The sequence below is a fragment of the Dermacentor andersoni genome, chromosome 7, assembly GCF_023375885.2.
Source record: "Dermacentor andersoni chromosome 7, qqDerAnde1_hic_scaffold, whole genome shotgun sequence".
Taxonomy (NCBI): Eukaryota; Metazoa; Arthropoda; class Arachnida; order Ixodida; family Ixodidae; genus Dermacentor; species Dermacentor andersoni.
In genome coordinates, this window is record NC_092820.1 from 75,267,916 (window position 1) to 75,284,335 (window position 16,420).

Sequence of the window (16,420 nt, forward strand, 5' to 3'; positions counted from 1 at the left end):
TCTTCGTAGTTACGACATGCTTCGATGAAAAGCTAATACAGCTATCACCTAGACGGGGCGAAGAGAAGATCAATTCAAAAGATAGGCGATTGAAGCCGCCGCAGTTGAGTCATGCAGCTACATGCACAATCGATATATTTCTGAGCAACAGAGAATGCAAACAGAATGCCGCGAAATAACGGCACCCCATTAGGCACGTGAAACTGCCGAAGAGAAAGGCTCGCGACACCCCAAATCTTCTGTCCCGTTGCTCTGGGGTTTACAAGGTGCCGCCCGAGCTCGGTAATGTAAAGGACAACACCTTACTGTGGGGCCTCGTCTCTAAACTCTTATTGCTATGGGAGCTCCATGCCGTAATGATGAAGCGCCGCGACAGCATTTCCACCTCCGAACTATGACGTTAAAGATCGACAGAGGTGGTGCTCGGAAGAGCGATGAAAACTACGATTTTGGGGGGATGCTTCGCTTCTCTCCAGATATTATAAAAACATGCCGATCATCTGGCTTTCGTCCGCGTCGCAATTTGTTCCTTTGGCACGTGCTTCTGGCGAGAATATCTGGTTGGGGCTCAGGTGAGGCTTTCGCCTTCGTAACAACTGCGCTTGTCCTTCTAAAAAAACTTATGCGTGCCTCTGCTATCGCAAACCCTAGAGACCAGCGGAGCTGGGGAAAGGCCAGTAAAGTAGTGCCAAACGGCAAGCAAGACACGAGCGGCGGCAACGCATCCATACGGCGTCCGCCAAAGGTATCTACTACGGCGTCCGCGATTCGCGTAGCCAACGCCGTAGTAGACGCCGCGGTTGTCTCCACTCTGTCAAAGCTTTTCTAGGTGGCTTTGACTGTACGGAGCGGTGGGCGAGGAAGACATCGAGGCGCCCTAGCAGCCGCCGGTGAAGAACGCCCCTCCTCCCTCTCCTGACCCCCCTGCCTCAGGCGCCGCAGGCGAGGGCACTCATCTGGGCCGCGTTCCTCGCTCGCGTGCGCGCTGCTCCTTCTCCCCCGCTAGGCTCCACTCACCCTCGCCGCGTCGCTATGCTGCGTGATGTTATTTTTATACTTTGCTTTCACTCTCTCTTAGCTCTCTCTCCCCCAGCTCGGGAAGCTGCGGACGTAAAGAAAAACCCAGCGAGGTTCTAACTAAAGTGGGAGGGGGGGGGTGTATTCTGTAAGAGTTCACCTAGTGGACTGCCCATTTCGGCCGCTGCTGATTGGATGCAGCTGTACGAGCAAACAGGAGATGAGCGGCCCTAGCAAATCAGCTGCGGCCGAAATGAACAATCCACTAGGTGGACTCTTACAGGATACCGCCCCTGCTCCACTGTAACATACTCACTACGGCGTGCACCGTAGCACGTTAAGTGATATGGCCGACGTTACCGTCGTGGCCCAACGAATGCATTGTCAGGGCGGACGAGGACGCTTTAATAAGTGTGGGTGGTGACCTCGACCTTATACAATTTCATAGCAAGAGTTCGTCTGCGTGTAAGCATGGCATGAAATGATCGCACACACGTGTCACATCTTGAGGCACTCGGCAACTGTCGATGTACGCCGGCCTCGAGCGTCGAATTGTAAAATTTTCCAGCGGAGGGTCCCTAGTTGAATCATCCCGATGACCTGCTTCGACACAACACCGCCATTGGGCCTTATTAGTGTTTGAGTGCGCTACTCCGCTTTGCAACGAAAACATTCGAGAAGCAGGTGGAGTTAATGTGAAGGCAGTGTGGCAGGCTGAAATTGCTGCCACAACAGTTAGGATGTTATCTAGCCGCTATTGACAGCAGCATTTTCCTTTCTTCGTTTATTATCGTGGTGGTTCTGCTCGGTCACTACTGCTGTTTATTGATTCTCTACCCTCTCATATTTATTTTACGTAACTTGTTACAACTTGTGTCATACAAAATTCGTTGAAACGTTTGTCCCGGGCACGTCTGGTTGAACCACTTCCAGCACTCCAGTGCCGATGCTCTTCCGCCGAAGTTTGTGACCCTTATCTCGTAGGCTGTATATTGCGTACCTGGAAATGATAAGGAAATACTACCGTAAGACCCAATGAAAAGAAAAAAAAATGCGTCAACATTTGATACAACAAAATGATAATGAAAAAACCTGTAATAGTTTATACCTGCCGACAAAATTATCGTCGCATAAATGGCGGCGTTGTGTTGTTAATCTAAAAGGCAACAAAGACGGATAATTTTCCTGTGAAACAGAGAGCAAGTAAAATATTGCCACGCGCTTTGGCCACTTGTTCCCAGAAGAAGACGAAGACGGGCTGGCTCACGAGCTCGCGCCTTGGTCTTTTGTGGGTGCTGCGCTGCCCCGTCGACGATTCGGACTTTAATGGCCTTTTTCAGAAGTCACGTGACAATTTGTTAATGTAATGTTTCTAGCACTCAAGTACACAAGTAACTGGAACGCCAATGCATTTCTCCTCATAGTTCGGGAATTTATATCTCGAAGCTGGCGTCGTTCCGAGAATTCGTTCCAAGCGGATCCGCCCTGCGAAGTCCACTGCTAGAATTTGTATACTGCAATATGGTCATAATATTATTAGCTAAAAAGTTAATTAGTGAATTATTGTTAATTAGACGATCTTGCATTTCAATTTTTTGTGCAAGTAGTGCCCGTCGCTTCGAGTAAACTACCTCATCAACTAGAATCGAGCTATCTGCCACAGGCGACTTTTTAAAAAAATGTTGAAAGTGTTCGCTGGAACACCCTGTATTTTTGTGACGTCTTCGTTCGCGAAAATTTATTCAATGAGCTTATTTCTTAGACGACAATACAGTTCTCAAAAGCAAGGCTACAGTGCCAGCCGAAGGAGCGCAGACCATGGCCCATTGCGGGTTTTTGATGCACAGATCAACAACCGCACATTGCATATACGCATCCAGTTGTGATTCCATGCCTGCCGTGGTGCAACAAGTATGTCACAAACGCTGGCTGTATGTGATTTCTACAAGAGTTACTTTCATTTTAATCCGCTAAAACAGCTTTGCTCACGAGGAGTGGTATAATATTGAATTTTTGCATTTCTTATCAGAAACGCTCGGCAGTAACACGAGGACTTAACTAACACTGCAGTTTAGATTCTACCAGCACCACTTGCTTCTTTAACTACTTTTCAAAATTAGGTGGTTCTTCATGTGTTTAAGCGACGGTAACTTGAAGTAAAGCTCATTCAGGCTTACAGCTGTCTGCAGAATACGAAAAGGAATGTACCAATACATATTCCCTTTTCCGCACTACACGTTCAGCTCACTTGAGCAATTTACTAGTGTTGCTTTAGGAACATACATGACGAATCTTTCTGGCGAACTAACACAGGCTGCTCGGCCCAAATTTTTCTGTGAAATTTGCCTTTTGGACCGTGTGGCTGCAGCCAGAAAGAAGCCGAAGCGTCATTCATTAGTAGTATGGAACATATTGAAGATGGTATAGTTCCCCGGTGGAGGGTCAAAAATCAAGTGAAATATGTAAGGCTTGCGGTGTCTTCCTTGTGAAGGTGTGCGAGGTTCTCTTTTATGTACTGACGAAGCGAATAGTTTTCCATTTGTATAATTAAACAACGCGCCATCGAGACATGGTGAGGCAGAAGGTCCTGGAATTTTCCTTTTCTAGGCACCCTAAGCTGCGCTGTAGTACCTCGAGTATACTTTAGGCATCGCAATTGGCGCTGTAAAAAACTGATTCATGGTTTCAATTCGAAGTAATAGTGAATTGAGGGGTTTCGCGAACAATTTGTGCCTCGCCATAACGACAGTCGGTTGCTACCGTTGCGTAAGGGGTGTGCCATATCGTCAGTAAATGCTATTGAGGGCCACAATGAAACATGTCATCGCTTGTAATTTATTGGCTCTCGTTCTTAACCACGAAAGTTTTCTTTCAGGTGATTGCTACTATGGTATTTGTGAATTAACTACGTAAATATTCTACATGACGCGTCGTCGTGTTAGCAGCCACGAGCAGTTCGTTTGATGGGGGCCTGTTTCAGAGAGCGCTGAAAGTAGCATCAAAAATTTTCATACGAAATGCGCGCCAAGCTATTTCTTTTACGCATTAACAAAGTGAAAATATTCAAGTGGAACAACTCACCAGAGTAATAAGAATCACGATGACAGCTTCGCTGAGCAGCGCCTTTCTAACACGGACAACATGTTGACAACAATACCAAGATTTTTCTTCCATGTAAAATGCAATGCCTCTCATAGCTAAGTATCAAGGGAATGTTAAATGTTTAGCAGAGCATCATACACAACTTCGCGTGTTGAATTTGCAGACATTCTATTTACGCAACATTTATGGACAGAGATGGCGCATATACTCACTGCAACACCAGTGGACCCCTTCAATGCTACATAGCTTGCGATATCCAAGCCGCAAAGTTACTCGACTTACACGCTTTTGAAGAAGGAATTCTGCGGTTCAGACATGACAGGAGAAAGAAGCCGAGATGGCCTTCAATGAGCACGGCTCGAGCCACCACGCATACACGAAGGGAACGAGCGCGTGCAGCAGCCGAGCCAGCCGGAGCGATCGGCGTCCTGGCCGTGACGTCACTCGCGAGAGGGCGCCACTCCCAAGTTCTCGCCGCTAATAATCGGTGACAACTTACCAATAAAGATTCAGTGCCATTCCACACTGTGAAAGTGGATGATCAGTGAAGCTTTGTATACGGGCCCCTTAATGGCGAACTGTCCGTTGCCGTGCGTCAAACGTCGTATGCACACAAATGGAAGGCGAGGCGCGACTAGTCGCTGCTCCACGATGTTGAGCCTCGGATGATGATGAGGCACCGGGGGTCATGCATGCCCATGTATTGTTCCAAAACGCGGCACGACACCTTTTACTAATGAATCCCGGCACGTAGAACAGACACGCACCTCACCGTGCTCCGAGGGTCACACTGCTTCACCCTAGCCAAGGCGATCGTGAGTTGGTCGATGTCTCGCAGTGCAGTAATGTTTGTGAGGTCACCCGAAAACCACAAGCGGTCATACACAGACCAGGACACACAAAATTGGTTTCCTACAAACTCCCTCTGAAACCTAGCGGTTGCTCCGGTGAAGCGTTCCAAGTTTGCGGGATCGGCACCACATGGACGGTTCGCATTTCTTTCCGCCTCGTGGTCTTGGCGGGCAGCACGCTTACGGGAACGCCACCACGGGAGAGCGGAAGGAAAGGAAAGGAGATACGCAAGCGCTTAGAACGCCGACGAAGAGAACCTGGTGCGAACGTAGACATGGCCGACGCGGGTCAAAGTGTGGTGTGTGTCCTTATCAGCTTAATGTCTCATAGGGGCTTTATTTGGACCTAAGATATTAAACTTATTTCTGTACGTTGGCGGAGTCCTTAACGCCTTCTTCACTTCCGTCGTGGGTCGGCCTGGTATTACACTATTTTCTTCTTTGGCCCACTGGGGAAAAATCCTCGATCGACACTACTCATTAGGAGCACGCAATTTTTTGCAGAACCTAGCCATACACAGCTTCACTCTAAAAAGCGTAGTTGTGTGCTTTCCAACTCAAATCGGGCGTGAGGACTGCTTCCCATGTTTCAAACGACGTTTTTTTCCCTGCAGAGATCTCTTTTCGATACTGGTTTGAACGCGAGAGCAATAAGGGCCCCGTGTCATAAAAAGTCCTCTGTCGGGGACCCGCGTATAGCGTCGACGGTCGTTTTGGCAAAATCATTTCTCGAGCCATGCAAACAAAGCTACGCATACCAGACCACAAAGGCAAAACAAAGGCAAAAAGTTGTGAGCGGACTCCAGACTGCTGGGCTCTCTTTCAGTAAAGGGCAGGGGTACTGCGCTTTTGTGGGTGGCGCGTGTGACGAACTTAGCTCGCAGGCATACATGCCCTCTCTGTGAAATCGAAGTCCGAAGCCCCCGAGCTGGAAGTGGGAAGTGAGCGCCGAACAAGGAGGGTGTTTCGAGGTGGAGAAAAGGAGCACGTAGCAGTGAGGGAGAGGAGGTGGAGCGTACTGGTGGAGGAGGTTCACCTCCTCTGGCAGTTGCTACGGGCTCTGTGTGCGCTATGGATGTAGAGGGTTCGTGTGGCGATCGAGAGGCCGAGCGCCGAGCGAGAAGGACGGAGCAGCAACGCAAGTGGTGGAAGGCCGAGCGGGTGTCGACCGACCCCGAAGTCGCCGGCAAGCGCCGGGCACGAGCTGAACAAGACGGCAAAGGGTGCGGGCAAGGCGTGCCCACGGGACTCCCGAAGAACGTGCTAGGTGTCTTGCGACAATGGGGGTGTTGTCAGGCAATACCGCATAGCTTAGAAACTCCGTAACTGCAACCGTATGCTTGCGTGTAGCCCACGTTCACGAAGTGAAACGCCACTTTATTTTTTTAGGCTGCACTATAGATACGTATATTCACTATATGTTTTTAGACTGCAAGACAAATCCACTTGAAAATAGTTGTGTGGATGACATCATTTACGAGATATGCGCCATCAAACTTGCGGTAAAAATGCATTGTCGCGGACTCATGGACTCGTGGACTAGAATAGTGCTATCTGCCACAGACAGCTAAAAAAATTGAAAGTGTGGGCTGAGACACCCAGTATATAGTTAACTAGGTCATCAAAAAGAAATATCTGTGCACGCTGTAGTTTTAGAATAGGTCTTCACAGTAAATAAACGATCTATAATCGTTCTTTTTTTGTTTTTAGTAACAACATGTGACTGTTTTAGAATTCATAACATAACGAAAATACTTTATTCTTACGTGAGAAAATTGCTTCCTGCTGCAAAGAAGTGGAAAGCAAAGGCCAACATCAGTCACATGTCTAGTTGTGCTGTTTTATGATCTTAGAGGTTGGTTGACAAAGAAACGGAAAACCTACTGACCGCGCTGTAATTGTCTAACGCGCGTCTGACTCCTGAACATCAGTTGACACGGATTTTCATATTATTGCTGGATGCATCTACATTTTTTAAAGTGATTTAAAACATTTTTGTTCTGCTCGAGAGACGTTTCACTTCAGAAAATGAATGCTGTGCAAACTAGGTCTCGCTGTGACTGCTGTTCAGTATAGCTGCATGCGTTAAGTAAAGTCATATTGACTATTACGGTCTCCGGCTACAGTGACTTTTCAAACACATCCGCGTAGTGGCAGTGAACGTTGCGAATGTTACACTTGGTACATTTGGTGCAGGTGACACATGCAAGGCATATGCGCAGTCTGCTATGTACTCACATGGTGCATTATCGAAGTAATAAGACGGCCTGGTGATCACTGAAAGAAAAGGGTACAAGAGCGTGAGCTGTAACCTGCGTGAAGAAACTACTCTAGTGTAGTTTTTCATGACTTTCAAGACTGGAAAAAATATCTCTAAGAAATCAGGCCTCGGCACTTGATTTGCCAGTAATAAAAGTTAATAAAGGAGGTATGCGTGTGGTCACTTTTTTTCCAAATGCTAGACGGCCACATCACGTTAACCTCTAGTTATGGCTAAGAACTATGCTAAACAAGCAAATAGTAACCAGGGGCTCATTGCACAAGTCGCACGCTGTGCTATGATGGCTACTTGTTGTGGGGCGTCTTTCTGTCTTTCTGTGTCGTTAATTATTTTTGCAGTGACGACTTGGACAATCTCCTATCAATAACCGCTCGCAATTACGGAACTTATTGCGTAATTTCCTATTCGTCAATATAGAAAGGTTTGGCGCTGTATTAAAACAAATCTCGATGAAGTCTCCTAAGCGTCACATTTGCCTGGCATTTAAAGGGACACTAAAGTGAAACGTGATTTCTTCTGCATCAGTAAATTACCGTTACATCAGTAAATTACCGCCAGAAACACCACTCTTGCAACGCTAAGACGTTAGGGTAAGCCAGAAAAAGCGCAAGAACGAAATACGGGTGGCGACGCCTACTTGAGTTCCCGCCCCTGGGGGCTGTGACGTCTTGGATTTTGATGGCATGTTCTAGGACCTGCTAATTATATATAGCGGTACAGATTGACTACATTGTGTTCTAAAGGAACCAAATATTAAACATGCCAAGCTTCGGGAACCTTTATTCAGCCAACGCGGCCCAAATGCGAAAACATACTTTGGTATCCCTGACGTCACGCTGACGTACAGGTGCTGGGGTTTCGGCGCGAAATTCAAATACTGATACTTGGACCTTCATTTTCTCATCTAATAATCAAAGTATTCTTTTTAAATGACTGCCTGCAGGGTTCTCTAACAATGCTTTATTAGTCTAAACTGATTTATTGTTTCGCTTTGGTGTCCCTTTAAGAAATTTCAAATGTATTTCTGAAGCGCTATGATCTTGGGAATATTTTACGTACCCCCGGTTACGTTCCGGAGCACAAATACTCCACACTTGTTGTTTTTTCCTTGATATATCAATTGTTCCACGCTTGTAGCGTTTCCACCTGCATTAGTTGCAAAGAAGGTATTGGCGTTCGCTTTACATGAAATAAGACATTAGAGTTTTTTACCTACATTTATGCAGTCTTATGCACTTCCTAGTTTAAATTTTCGATCCCGGTGTTTATGCACCGCACGGAACTGATACAGGTAATCGCTTGGTGGGATTTCTGAAAGTCTGGAAGTGATATTTATATTTCTCTGTCCCAAGCCTTATTGTATATTGTAGTAATTTACTAACACATATATGTCCACAGTAGACGAACAAGAAGGACTTCAGCTTGGACCAACGTTTCACCCAGGGGACGTCCCTTCATCAAGTTTGCGCTTGAAGAGGAGTCGTCTTCTTGTCCAAACGTTGGCTTCAGGCTGAAGATGCTGTTACGGTTCATTTTGCGCGGCCACAAATGGAACGGATGCCAAACGCCTGAGACACGACGTGCCTCATCGTCACGCTCGTCAAGATGAGCAGACCTGTCCGTCGGTTGTGTGCGACGGGATTATGCACCAGTGCAAATCCTGCTCTCCTTTATCTCACGTTTACGCCCTTTACGCGAGGGAGTGGTTTAGCTTGTATTCCCCTGTGTGACCCGACGTGTCCTGACAAGGCCGTCTACAAGGGAGTAGCAGGTTAGTAGAGAAGACCTCTGCTATCTGTATTGTATGGGTGATATTGCTGACATTAGCCTACTTATGTTTTACTGGATACATCTTGGTCTTTCTTGTGCAAAATTTCCTTCTTACTTACTTAGTGCTGCCCCCTCCCCTCCCATTTTTTACTTCCTCCTGAAAGTTTCTTGCATTGTAATTAGGAATATGACTTACTTCCCTCTTATTTATCATATTTGACCCTTGGATAATCCTATCTGTTCTTTAGGCGTTATCACGTGGTTTTGTCGTGTATGATTGCGTTAGCATTCTTAGGCTACTTTGTGCACTTTCCGGGGAGCTATCTATCTATTTATGTATGTTTGTATCCATGTATATAGCTGTGTACTTTTGTATGTTTGTGTCTAACCGTTTTGCCGTGTACCTAGGTCACTGGGTAGGCAGTGGTGGAATGGGTGGCATCGGGCTACTGTGCTGAGGTATCGAAACCAACCATCAGAGTAACTTGGGTCGCTGAGTATGTGGCAACGTTTCCATACGGGCCGCTCTTCAACGAACCTTTTTCACGCTGACACGGGTCACTGTAGACGCGGGTCTTGCCAGGTACCACTCTTCGAAGGAACTTTTTTACGCCATCTTGGACTACTAGATTTGGGTCAGTGTGGCTCCTCAATGAACGTCATTGACACCAACTTGGGTAACTAGGTGTGTACTCTTGGGAATGCACTGCTCTACAATGACGAAATATATCCCCTAAACTTCTCCAATGCTGAGCGGGATCGAGCCCACGTCGCAAGTGCACCTCAAGGACAGCAACCCGACGCTTTAGCAGGCTGCGCAACAAATGCACTGGATATGTGTCGCTCTTCAATGAACGGCTTTCACGCCTACGCTTTGGCGAGCAGCGTCGTAAATGTGCTAGGTATGTGCCGCTCTTCACTGAACCTCTCGGCAGCTTTGATTAGTATGTGCCACTGAGTGTGTGACGAGCGAGGGTATACAATACTCAGCGTTCGAAGCCACCGGCGCAGCACGCTTCTCGTCACGGAGGCAACGCGCAAACTTCGCGGTCGTGCCACTGGGCGGCGGTCTCGAGGTTATCGTGCGAGAAATCCGTCCGTGGAAACGTCCACAGTGCGCAAGTAGACAGAGAAAATTATCACTTTAAAAGGAAGGTTTCTAGAATCACCGCAATGAAGGACAGCAGTGGATAGCTGGACCGCCATTCCAGAATCAACGCACCCGTTCTCTCCCTGCGATTTGTAAGTTTGAGGCTGTGATGTGAAGGCTGGTGTACTACGAAGATTCGTGTCCTTCATTTCAATTTCTCTGTAATTATGCACCGCTTATGACAGCCTGATAACGTTGTTAACGTAGGTAGAACGCCGATCAAGCTACTAAAGAAGCGCGGAATAAAAAAAAAAACAACAGTTGAAGTATCGTTAAATTAAGCATGTCCAGACAAAGAAGTTGACGAGGACACATAACGAATTCCGGGGGAACACATCTCGCGATGAGTGTCGACGGCATTGCGATTAGCATTGAAGCAATGTAGCGACCTATTGACCGTATTGACACAACCGAAATTCGTCCCATATAAAGCGTGTGTGCGGCCAGGCTTATCTGTCGCGCTTACCACTGGACACTGTGTGCCATCTATGGGTGCCGCCGCGAAGTCTGCGCACGGCGCCTCGGTAAATACTTATTCAGGCAACACTGCTGAATATACTACGCATATACGTCGTATATACGTCGTATATGAGCCGTATATATGACGTCGTATATACAACGTATATACGACGTTATATACGAGTATATGATGAGGGTTCGATTCCGCGCAGGACCAGATAAATTTCAAGCTTTTTTTTGTCAATGAAGAGAGGCGCGTGCCCCTCGGCAAATACCCAGTTACTCAAGTTGCCGTGAAAGAGGCGCATTGAAAAGTGGCACAGGTTCGTTGTCAAGCAGATGCAGTGATTCAAGTTGGTCCGACGCTTGGTCTTTAACTCAGTTCGCACGGCACAGCAGTGTGATGCTCTCCCCACAAGACCATAGCTACTACGCAGTGACCCAAGTTGACGTAAAGGCAGACAGATAATAAGCTCAAAGTGCGTGAAGTATCCTATTTAGGCTAATCGGAATAAAATCATTTCCCCTGTATCATGGTCTTCTATAAGTTTGCTAAGCATTCGTCGTGTGTCCCGCTGAAAAAAGAGACCCCTTAACGCGAGGTGTAATAAAATCTAGCGTCTGCAGTCGTTATTACGCTTGTGTCTTAGACACAAGCGTGAAAGACACAAATCTGAACGTAGGTTCCTGCTCGAACCTATGTTCCCCACATGAAACCCAGCAGAACCCGGTTGGGTAGATTGGAGAAGGCTTCTGGCGTGATTACACAAGAATGAATGGGTCAGTACGCATCCTGCATTCAGTGATTTTGGTTGGTAAATTGAAACATTTATTGCATGTTGGCATTACTGAGGGGATTATATCGCTTTTCTGGATGTTATGCTCGACATTATTGAGAACGTCAAACTTTTCTGAACTTGCTTGGTCGATATATCCTAGAAACGCACAAAAACGCAAAGGGTCGTTGACACTTACCTGGGGGCCCGACTTCCATAGTGCTGTAATAAGAATTATTACCGCTGAACTTTCCAAAGAGTTTAGTAGTGACGGTCCTGTACGTGAATAAAGAACATTTCATGCAAAGTCAAAGGTGAGCTCATATATGAATGATCTTACATGGTCCGTGTCCGATACTTCCTGGAAAATAAAACATTCGTACTATTTATAAACTGTGTCTTGTCGACCTTGCACTCTTGGCTTTCATTAGCTGTAGTTATGACGGTCCATATATTATCTTTTCTGTCAAGAAACTGCAAGGAAAAAAAAAGAGATGAAGTACAGTTATATTCACACAGATCGTCAATGGAATGAATTCACAGATTGGTAAACGGAGGTACAATTGGCTCCTCAGCCTTTCGTACCGTACCATATTTTACTAAAGGACAAAGCATTGCGTGTTGAAGGGGTTTGGTAAGTAGCGACATGCTCTTCAGATCGATGACTTACACAACAGATGGATTTAAGACAATCTTGCAATGTGCGCCGTTCTAGGGGAGCAGCGGGGGTTAGATCAGTGTGTAACAGTGCGGGAGAAGTCATTCAAAGGAGCTTGGATGCTGCTGAAGTTTACACACACACAACTCCCCTTTTGCGTGATTGGAGTGAAATGTAATACCGGGCTTGCAGAAACGACCTCATTGCTCGTGGAACTATACTCGTCATAGAGAGGATTGACTCTACAGTCCTTTGACAGTGGGAATTTGGTCTCCAGTGAAGCCACCGGGAAAGCTCTTGGTTATTGTTCAACACTGACAGTCAAAGTAAAAGGTAACCCATGTGATACCTTATATAAGTTTATTTGTTTTCTCTCCAACTTACAAAATGCAGAACGCAAATCTAATCTGTATGCTAGAGGAGCACTCGTATCATGCAGTATTTGTTATGACTGTCATTGTAGATATACGCAAACACGTGAATATCATTGCTTTGCACGCAATCTAATATTTATGATTTGCTTAGAAACCAGGAGGGTCTTAAACAACACTTCTATATATAATTTGAAACGGTTCAGTGAGCCTGCAGATCGGAATGCTGTATATTTGTGCCATGTAGGGCAGACCAGATGACCTCATTGTAGAGGATTTCCCTCTCGATTTATGGGTGCCGCCTTATTGCGCTGCTATACGAAATATTTCTAAATTTTGTGCACGTTAACGTCCAGTTGACATGGTTATAAAATATAGAACATCTCTGTACAACCATAGTTTCGTGCGTTGGTTGTTAAAGCTCACAAAACAGGCCATTATGCCGGTTGTATAAGCTAATCAACAATGCGAGGAAAGATGGTGTTGACCTTGAAAAAAGGAGCACCAGCGAAACACAAAGGATGCGCACACATGGGTGCTCGTGATAAAAGAATGGTCTCTAATCATCATCATCATTATAATTTATTTTTCCTTAAGGACCCCTGTCGGGGTATTACATAATCCACACTGTGAAGGTGGTTACACAGCGAAATTGTAAGCGACATCTAGAATGATGCTTAAAATTATTCACATGGTGACATTCGCATGCACTTTGCCTAATCATGAGCCTAGGTGCGTTAATTATTAGCCACTACTTCTTGCACCTACAAAAAGTGGACCAGAGAGAAGAGAAGCGCACTTAATTACACTTTAGCCGTGCGTCGTATGCACGGAGTCCTTACTACACGTAGCCTTCCATAGCACTGTCACAACACAAATCGGTTGCTAGGCGGGCTCTTTTTTTGCATACGAAAGTGTAGTTACGTTACTCCCCGCTTCGTATTGTATAGTTGCCGCTTCCCGGCAACTGCAGCTTATGCTACCGTAATCTTCACCGGGAAACTCTTGCGGCGAAAGCTATACGCGAAGGCCAGCTTTCTGGTTCTCATTGTTCTTTCCCCCGCACGGCTGGCTCCGCCACTAGCGCGGATGCGCTTAGGCGAGTGCCATCTGCTGGTGCTGCAAGGAACCCAGCGGCGCACACAGCGCGCTCCCCCCGCGGTTTTTCCCTACGGACACGAAAGGCCCATTGGGTGGGGTAGCTATACAGATTGGCTCTAAAAACTCGCAATTTTGCCCGAAAGGTGAAGCAGCAATTGCGATAAGCAATTAGTAGACAGCTATACGAAGTAAGGGTAGTAGTAGCTTTATCCCAGCATAACATCGTAAACATTCGATTACTAAATAAATTAACGAGCATGTCGTCATGCGCGCACAGGCAGAGATAAAGACGTTTCATTCGATGAGTGCGGACACTCACTGTCAGAACGCTGGCATGAGGAAGAGCGGCATCACAAGCGATCGAACTGACCTTTGTGCTGCCTCTCGCTTCAACGCGAACTAAATGGCGATAACATAGCGCACACGAAGCTACAAGCTCTGCGCACACAAGAAATGACGTACAGGGCGAAGGACAAGGACTGCGAGAGACGACATACACTGCGCTGTACGTCATTTTTTTTTATCATGAATTACCAACTAGCCCAAGCAACCACCCTAGTAGACTCTGTACTCAGCACAGATCGCTTTCAAGACAGGGCCTGCGCTCAGCCGCGCTATACGCAGTTGTGCTGCAGTAGAACCCCTCTCCCGGTGCCTTGCGTGCGGTGGAAGACGGCGTGCTTCGTCCCCACCTTCCTCCCTTGCGCGCGCGAGATCAAGCCGCCGTCCTCGACTCGCCCTGTCACGCTTTCACTCGCTCCTAAAGCCAATGGCGCGTGGGCACGGTGTTATCGCACGTGTACTTCATACGAACATCACGGCAACGGCGACGACCGCAACGTGATTTTTTTTTATTTTCAACCAATCTTGATGAAATTATGCGTGTATACAGGCTCAGGTGTTCATGCCGATTTCAAATATTATTTTGTTTTTGTGCAGGTCGATTACTTCGCGAGGTAAAGCAATATAATTGAAAATCACATGCTGTTGTTTCAAGCCTCTAGTGTAAGAAGATAGAAAAGTAATATTTTTCTTTTAATGCATGGTGCCATAGCCCGAAATGTGAAGAGTGCAATATGCAAGAGTTTCTGAAAACTGATCAATACAAGTTCCGTTACAAAATATATAAGCTCACTTTTTACAATGTGGGAATAACGCAGCAAGAAATGAAGCAAAATAATTTGGGAACCCACAACGTTAAAATCGGCTTGCATTATACCGCCTATCACTCATGCAGCTTTGTAGTGCAAAAAAAAAAAAAGAAAATGATTCCATCTCCGATAGATGCTGATACATCAACGGCGACAATTTGCACGAGTAAAAAAAAAATTATTTGCCCTAACGAAAAAACAACTCAGTGTAGAAGAGGCACGGGTCTATTGAGTTCATTTTTTTCTTATTACTTGACCGAAATAGGGATGGGAGTAGCAAGATGCATTATAGAGTTTTAAATTTTTCGCCATTTTCTGCCTCCTATAGACCAAGCTGCCCCTTTAAAAGAGTCACCGAGTACGAATTAAAGGCAGCATTAGCGTCGCTACTCTGGCGGCGGGCTCAGCGGCATGCCGACAGCGTCAACAACAGAAACAATTCAGCCATCTCATACGACTACGATACAGCTGTTCAGCTACAAAAGCTCATGTTTGGTGCTATAAAGATGAAGTGACGAAAATTGTGACTTATGCTCAAGTCAGCAGTGCATCAATAAAATATGGGACGTATTATTCAAGTTGATGCGGAATAGAAAAAATACACACAAAAGATGCATCATACATCTGGAACCTGCGCGAGAGTGAGCATCATTTGTTACAACGCCGCTTTTCTTCCAAGCTGTGCCAGCGGCTAGATGCATGTGAGCTCGACTGTCTATTACTGTCGTGCCGCGCAACCGTTTCAAAGAATTTGTTTGCAGTGCCTAAAGCATGCCGTACTCAAGGGAGCAGAGGGCCAACATGGTCTTAGCCTTGGGAGCGGCACGGGGCGACGATAGAAAAGCTGCCAAGGTATGCCAAAATTGGCAATGTGGGGGAAGACCTAGCGCGAACACAATTATGAGGAGTTACTTGACACTGAAAGAAACAAGTAGCTTCATGAAGACGGGGCACAGAAAGGGGACTATCAGTGAAAAGGCTGAAGGAGATATTTTGGCTTTCATGACTGCAAACCCTCATTCCAGCGTGCGTGATGTGAGTGGTGAGGTCGGCATTTCAGTCTTGAGCGTCAAGAGTTCTTAGGAAGGCTGAAATGCATCCGTATCATCTGCAACTGCATCCAAAGCTGCAAGAAAGAGGCTTTCAATGGCGGCTTGATTTCTCAAATCGGATCCTTGTGAACAGTGACGAAATACAGGATCTTGCTGACAAAGTGCTCTGGAAAGATGAGGCAACCTTCTCCAGAAATTCTCAAGTCAACATCCATAATGTGCTTTACTGGAGCAATACGAAGCCGTATGGGTGGCGCAGACCAGACAGTAGTACCAATGGCCATCGAGTGTGTGGTGCGGTATCTTGGACGGAAGAATAATTGGCCCCATAATTTTTGACCACATGCTCACTGCTCAGCGGTACGACATCTTGGAAGGCTCAGGCGAAGATTTTCGTTGTGATCTTCCTCTTGCGTTTTTAAAGCGAACTTTGTATCAGCACGACAGTGCACCAGCTCACAGCAGCAGCCTTGCCCGACCCTGGCTTGACGAAGCCTTCAAACGCCAGTGGGTTGGGCGGCATGGACCAGTGGCATGGCCTGCAAGGTAACCGGACTTGACACCTCTTGACTTCTTCTTGTGGGGACGTGAAAGACCGAGTGTGCCGCAAACCTACTACTACACCAGAAGCGCTAAAGGCAGAGATTGATGAGGCCTGCAGCGAGATACCGTCTTGCGTCA

The 16,420-nt window shown here is 46.4% G+C and overlaps 1 long non-coding RNA gene and 1 pseudogene across 1 annotated transcript; one reads left to right on the forward strand and one right to left on the reverse strand.

Moving 5' to 3' along the window:
- The first annotated feature begins 5,245 nt into the window (after positions 1 to 5,245).
- LOC126534967 (U2 spliceosomal RNA) lies at positions 5,246 to 5,425 on the forward strand (annotated as a pseudogene).
- A 1,781-nt stretch (positions 5,426 to 7,206) lies between these two features.
- Positions 7,207 to 11,876, reverse strand: LOC129385477 (uncharacterized). The gene is made up of 4 exons (XR_008612992.2): positions 11,747 to 11,876; positions 11,606 to 11,682; positions 8,311 to 8,397; positions 7,207 to 7,247 (listed from the first exon to the last, which is right to left on the reverse strand). It is a non-coding gene; the product is annotated as an uncharacterized lncRNA (long non-coding RNA).
- Between the last annotated feature and the right edge of the window lie 4,544 nt (positions 11,877 to 16,420).